Source organism: Oreochromis niloticus, linkage group LG20, assembly GCF_001858045.2.
Source record: "Oreochromis niloticus isolate F11D_XX linkage group LG20, O_niloticus_UMD_NMBU, whole genome shotgun sequence".
NCBI classification, from domain to species: Eukaryota; Metazoa; Chordata; class Actinopteri; order Cichliformes; family Cichlidae; genus Oreochromis; species Oreochromis niloticus.
In genome coordinates, this window is record NC_031984.2 from 34844707 (window position 1) to 34850967 (window position 6261).

The window sequence follows — 6261 nt, forward strand, 5'->3', positions numbered from 1 at the left end:
CTGCTGGGTTGAGATTCACGAGTCCGGAGCGGAATTAAAGACATTCATTTAAGTTCATCGCGTGTTTTGTGAGCAAATGCTTTTGCATATTCGTAGTGTTTCCTCCCTTAATGAAATATCTACTTTGCAAGTATTGCAAGTTGCTCTGAACGGATGACAATCCGTTCTCGTAAAGTATAAACAAACTTTTAAGCGTTTGAGCCGCTTAGGCGCCGTGTTTCCTGCCAGGTACGCTCCGACGCTCCGCAATGTGGTGACGTCATTCGGGGCGACTGGAATCGATAAGGGAATCGTTTGCAAAAATGGCAAACGATTCCAAGGAATTGAAACAGTGGGAACCGGTTCTCAAGAGGATCCCAAGAACCGGTTTTCGATACCCATCCCTACCTGTGTGTGCCTGCGTGTGCCAGTCAGAAACGCCAGAGACACAGACGGTGAAAGATTCGGTTACCCGTGCGGTGAAGAAGCTAGCTGGATAGTAAAAGTCCTGTTTTCGGTGGAAATAATAAGAGTGATACTGTATTCCAGAGGCCGTGAGCCAGCGTGATCACTGTGAAGCCCAGTGTAGCATTTGTTGCTTCACATGGTAAGTCCCAGGCAGTGCACGTGCGCTAGCATAGCATGCTACTTGCCGCTAGCTCCGATGCTAACTTCCGCTAGCCATTTTGCAATGAAAGTGCCTTTTTCCAAGGCTAAAGCCATTAGCACTGAGTCTGCTGCACTTTATACGAAATGTTCTTTAAAGGTTCATGTCATATTACTGTGGTATTGATGTATAATGTATGGTTTTGTGCGAAGTTATGTTGGCACATGTTCACTTTTCTCATGGTGCTAATTATAGTTCTGCACACTGAGTATTAGCAACGTGAAATTAAGTGCCTTCACCTGCACTTTACTTGGCTGAAACTTGATAAGTCTCAAGCCAATGTGTGTTTTAATGCACTGCTGAGCTATTTTGTATTATTTTAAACGTGTGTTTCCTATGCACTTTTTGCCCTTGAAATTAGAATAATTTGTTGTACAACATAGAATATTTTGAAAGAAATTTAGAAACACTACAAGCAACTAGTAGTAGTAATAAGTTATAGACATGATAGCTAAATGTTGAACTACTGTGTTCTGGCCTGGTCCCCAGGTCAGGTTTTTTCCTTTGCTTATTTGGATTGGATTGGTTTTGAGGACCTGAGAAGAATCGAGGATCCCTTTTCCAGTACTGGATGGCGAGCCCAGCCCAAAGAGCCGGATGAACTGGTAGATTGTAACCCGACTGGTTACAAACACACTGAGTGACTATTGAACATTGACAGACTGAAATTGACTTTAAAAAAAGACACAAAAGACAATATATCCTTGGGTCGACCATTTGTGGGGTTTATTTTATTTTGTTTTGTTTTCAAAAGCGCGCTCTACTTTTGTTAAATGTGCACAACCTGCTAAATTTTAATAATTGCTAATAAATGCAATTGTGTTTCCTACACCTACTGTGTACAAGTCCTCTGTTGTCATACACCCTTGGCTCCTACGAATCTAGAACCTGTCTGATCTGGCCCATATTTCCCTTCTGTCCTCGTACTGTGGTTAAAGGTAACTACCCTGCCCGTACTACATGTAAAGAAGGCAAGAAGTAACACTAACAGGTCTTACATGCCCACTACTAGTATTGCACCACCAGTGTTACATAAGTTACACCTGACTCTGCCTTCATCCATTGTGTTTGTTTGGAATCTGCACTCTGAACTTGCTTTTATACATGTGTTCACAGCATTAGCAACAAGTGTCTTCAATTTTGAGTCGTTGTGTGTAATGAATGACACCAGTTATGTTCATTGTGTTCAAATATTGCTGACTGTGGCAAGCATGTTGCATCACATGAGCTTTCATTTGAGAATATGAGCAGAGTTCTTTTGCAACTTGTGTCTTAGCAAGGATAGATGTGGTTAGATTTGTGACAACGGAGGATTGTGTTCTGTGAATTGTGTCTTCATGTCACATGTGTTTATGATATTGGTAAATGATGGCTAGATTTAGTAAATGTGTTTAGACAACTGGTCATTTGCTTTAGAGGATTGGCTTTTGTGTTTTAGCATTTGAGAAAAACTGTAATAGTTTTAGAAATTGTGCTATAAGAATCACAGTTAGGGTTTAAGCATTCAGAAAAAACTGTAATGTCCAGAATCATATTCTATAAGTATGTTTGTAGTCACTGTCCTATGATGATCACATATTTCTAAAAACAAAAGCAGTTGGTCATGGTTGAACAGTGTGTAACTTTCAATATCTACTGGAGGATTAAACATATTAATGAGAAATGAAGGTGTAGTCTTTGCAAAACAGCTGATTAAACTTAGTGAATTCATTGAGCCAAATAATTTCTTACGCATGCTTTTCTGAGAGTGATGAATCAGCCCGCACCAGGTCAACTTTAGCCCGAGATGGTAGGAGCTGCCCTCCTCGCTCCATCACTGTCAGAGCTGTCTTTGCTGACGTACAGGTTTTTCACACTTCATCTTCTCTACATCACACATGTTAGCTAAGGTGCTTAGCAAGAGGAACCTCATCTCTTATGGTGAACTACTGTTTCACACACTCTTTTTAGGGCAGGGATCCACTGGTGGTTCAGGGGCTGATCTGGTCCTGGTTAGCTAATGGTTTCGGGGGTGTCTGCTCGCCTTAAGGGGGGATGTCTTTTGTGTGTCTTTGTGTGTTATTAGTGGGTGGGCATGTGTGAGTGGGCGAGTGAATGGCCTGTGTGTGTGTGTGTGTGTGTGCGTGTGTGTGTTTGAATAAATAAACAAACAAAAGAAAGACATGAACAAGAGGAGCTTACAGACACTTCATACAGCTTATTTTGGAAAAGCAAAATGTGTTTGGTACAATATCACATATAACTCTTATTGTAAAAGCTGAAAAAACATCATCACCAATTTAAATACAAAAATACAATTTAAGATTCAATAAGTTACCTTAGTATCAGATTTCTTTCATCACCAATTTAACATCAGTTACCTAACATGAATGTCGTTGATGTATTTCCTGTGGGAGAAAGCCAACATAGGACCATAGGACCCATGTTCAAACTCCACACAGAACAACTCCAAATGAGTAGGAGACTCAGGCACCAAGAAGGATCCTGGTGAGAAACAGCCATCATATGATCGCTCGAGCATAGAGCTCTGCCTCTGAGCTGGCTACTTCTTTGGGGCAACAAATCAGCAAAAAACCTAAATGAAGATGGAAGGGAGGTAAAACGGCTTGTTTTAGACACTGGCCGGAAAACAAGAAAAATGAGGATTGTTTTGAAGTGAACTGTGAAGACAATAACAAACAGAATAGGTCAGCTTTAATAGTGGATGTTTGCACATGTTTCATTCAGTGCTTCAACCCTGCAGAATGATTTGTTTGGCTGATGGTCCAAAATAATATTTATGAAAGCAGTATTTTTTCTATTTAATGACCCATTTTGATTGAATCCCCATCAGTCATGTTCTACAGCAGATCTATGTTGTTTCAGACTTTACATTTTCTCACAAATAAAATTAGTTGTATAATATAATCCTGAAACCCAACATTCACTACTTATATTATACTAGATTCTCAAGGGAGGTTGAAGTTAAGTGTGCTAGTTCTTCAGAGTGTTTTGAGCAGTAAACACTCCACAATGTGGTGGTAAAGCTGCTTGCCTGACCTGCATATACTCTACCTGTTGTGTACATGACATGTCAGTGGGGGAGAAAGTCAGGTCAGTATGGTGAATGGCGTGTGCCCACTGCCCACTCTTGTATTTTCAGTCTAAAAAGCTCTTTCCTCCTATATCTTTTTTGTGTGCACCATAATAGCTTTTCTTTCTCCATATCTTGTTCCGGAGCTCTGCTTTGTCTCTCTCCATCTGTGGAGCTGCCTTCCCTCACCCCTATGTCTGCATGTTCAATAACACTTGGGAAGAAGAGAGGAGGGCCCCTCCAGGGGACTGTTCAGATGGAGAGGACATCCCTGCCATTTGTATATCCAGTGAAAAGCGCAGGATCAGCATGGAGAGGTTTGACTGTATCTCTGGGCCTCCTTCATAGAAACCATTCATTTTTCTACCCGGTGTTTCCCATTTTATTACTCCTTGGAATGCACTGGTAAGCTGTAGGAACACCAGATGGCTGATGGGAGGCGCTCGTAATACTTCTTTTCTCTATCTTCCTTCACTATGCCTTTTATCCTAAGAGCTCGATTTCTTCAGAAAGGAGGGGACTGCTAAATTTATTCCGGCTCAGGCCCCCTGTCTTTCTTGTATGTTTGTAAAGACCATGTAGGTTTAAACCCACTGTCTACCACCCACATTGCTCTGGTATCTTAAAAGACTTTCCAGCAGTGCCACAGCTCTTTTAAAATATGGTGATTCTGAAAGAGATGGCAGCACTGAAAACCTCAGCATTCAGCGTATAGGCAGCAGCCGCAGAGAACATTGTGGGAGAAGCTATTTCATGGCATAAGACAGCTTATGACAGCTAACCTTACTATTATAACCACACAAATCATCTGACACTGGCTTTAAATGAAAGAAATAATTACAGTGCCATGAAGTATGTGCCTCCTTTCTAATTTCTTTTTTGCATATTTGTCACACATTAATATTTCAGTTCATTAAACAATTTTTTTGAGGATTTGGTGAAAAGTCGACAAATTATTGCCATTGTCACTAGTCGGTACCAGAGACACTAGTAGTTTAGTCTAATTATTTTAATTCATACCAATTCCTATAAGTAGTTGTGTCCTAGATGTTATGCAGTCTTCTGCCACCAGATGGAGCATTGTTGATGAGAAACACCATAAAATCTGTTAATTTTGGTCGGATTTTAGTTGTATAAAATCCTGCTCCTCACATACAAGGTCTTAAATAATCAGGCCCCATCTTATCTTAATGACCTTGTAGTACCATATCACCCTATTAGAGCACTTCGCTCTTGCACTGCAGGCCTACTTGTTGTTCCTAGAGTATTTAAAAGTAGAATGGGAGGCAGAGCCTTCAGTTTTCAGGCCCCTCTTCTGTGGAACCAGCTTAGTTAGGGCTGGACCAGGTGACCCTGAATCCTCCCTTAGTTATGCTGCAATAGACGTAGGCTGCCGGGGATTCCCATGATGCATTGAGTTTTTCCCTTCCAGTCACCTTTCTCACTCACTATGTGTTAATAGACCTCTCTGCATCGAATCATATCTGTTATTAATCTCTGTCTCTCTTCCACAGCATGTCTTTATCCTGTTTTTCTTCTTTCACCCCAAGAGGATCATCATTTAGCCTGGAGAAATAGTTTGCTGCTTTATAAGAAAGCCCTCCGCAAAGCCAGAACATCTTACTATTCGTCACTGATTGAAGAAAATAAGAACAACCCCAGGTTTCTCTTCAGCACTGTAGCCAGGCTGACAGACAGTCAGAGCTCTACTGAGCCAACCATCCCTTTAACGTTAACTAGTAATGACTTCATGAACTTCTTCACAAATAAAATTTTTATCATTAGAGAAAAAATTACCAATAATCATCCCACAGATGTAATATCATCTACAGCTACTCTTAGTACCATCAATGTTAAGTTAGACTCTTTTTCTCCAATTGATCTTTCTGAGTTAACTTCAATAATTACTTCCTCCAAACCATCAACGTGTCTTTTAGACCCCATTCCTACAAAACTGCTCAAAGAAGTCCTGCCATTAATTAATGCTTCAATCTTAAATATGATCAACCTATCTCTAATAATCGGCTATGTACCACAGGCCTTCAAGGTGGCTGTAGTTAAACCTTTACTCAAAAAGCCATCTCTAGACCCAGCTGTCTTAGCTAATTATAGGCCAATCTCCAACCTTCCTTTCATATCAAAAATCCTTGAAAGAGTAGTTGTCAAACAGCTAACTGATCATCTGCAGAGGAATGGCTTATTTGAAGAGTTTCAGTCAGGTTTCAGAGCTCATCACAGCACAGAAACAGCTTTAGTGAAGGTTACAAATGATCTTCTTATGGCCTCTGACAGTGGACTCATCTCTGTGCTTGTCCTGCTAGACCTCAGTGCTGCATTCGATACTGTTGACCATAATATCCTATTAGAGCGATTAGAACATGCTGTAGGTATTACAGGTACTGCACTGCAGTGGTTTGTATCATATCTATCTAATAGACTCCAATTTGTACATGTAAATGGAGAGTCCTCTTCAGACACTAAGGTCAATTATGGTGTTCCACAGGGTTCAGTGCTAGGACCAATTCTATTTACATTATACATG

General features: G+C 40.6%; 1 long non-coding RNA gene across 1 annotated transcript; it reads left to right on the plus strand.

Moving 5' to 3' along the window:
- Positions 1 to 439: 439 nt before the first annotated feature.
- LOC112843238 (uncharacterized) lies at positions 440 to 1322 on the plus strand. The gene is made up of 2 exons (XR_003215438.1): positions 440 to 586; positions 1136 to 1322. It is a non-coding gene; the product is annotated as an uncharacterized LOC112843238 (long non-coding RNA).
- The last annotated feature ends 4939 nt before the right edge of the window (positions 1323 to 6261 follow it).